This window comes from Penaeus monodon, chromosome 32 (assembly GCF_015228065.2).
Source record: "Penaeus monodon isolate SGIC_2016 chromosome 32, NSTDA_Pmon_1, whole genome shotgun sequence".
In the NCBI taxonomy this organism is placed as follows: domain Eukaryota; kingdom Metazoa; phylum Arthropoda; class Malacostraca; order Decapoda; family Penaeidae; genus Penaeus; species Penaeus monodon.
The window spans coordinates 2,903,433-2,903,820 of NC_051417.1; positions in this window are offsets into that span (position 1 = coordinate 2,903,433).

The following is a 388-nucleotide window of genomic DNA, read 5'->3' on the forward strand; positions in this document are numbered from 1 at the left end:
ATTCAGCTCCCTTTCGTATTAATCACTTTTCCCTCTCATGCCAGATCATTAAAATTATCTCATTAATGCTGTTATTATTCCTTCTTATCCTTATTTCACTTTCCTATCCACTTCCTTCTTTTTCTTCCCCATCTTCTTCATAAAGAAATACCGGACAGTTAAACAATATTACCTTGGATCCTCATAACATGTTTATAGCATGTTATGATGACGTCACATCGAATCTAATAAATTCCCTTCCTCTTGCAACGGAAAAACATCCACGTTCGCCTCATCCGGATCCGGCGGTGCAGGGGACCACCTGGGTGATAATCGCGATGAAATAGACACTAATTTGGTTCTAGAGGCGTTACGCGTTAGAAATATAAAATATGACTTTGTGTTGCCC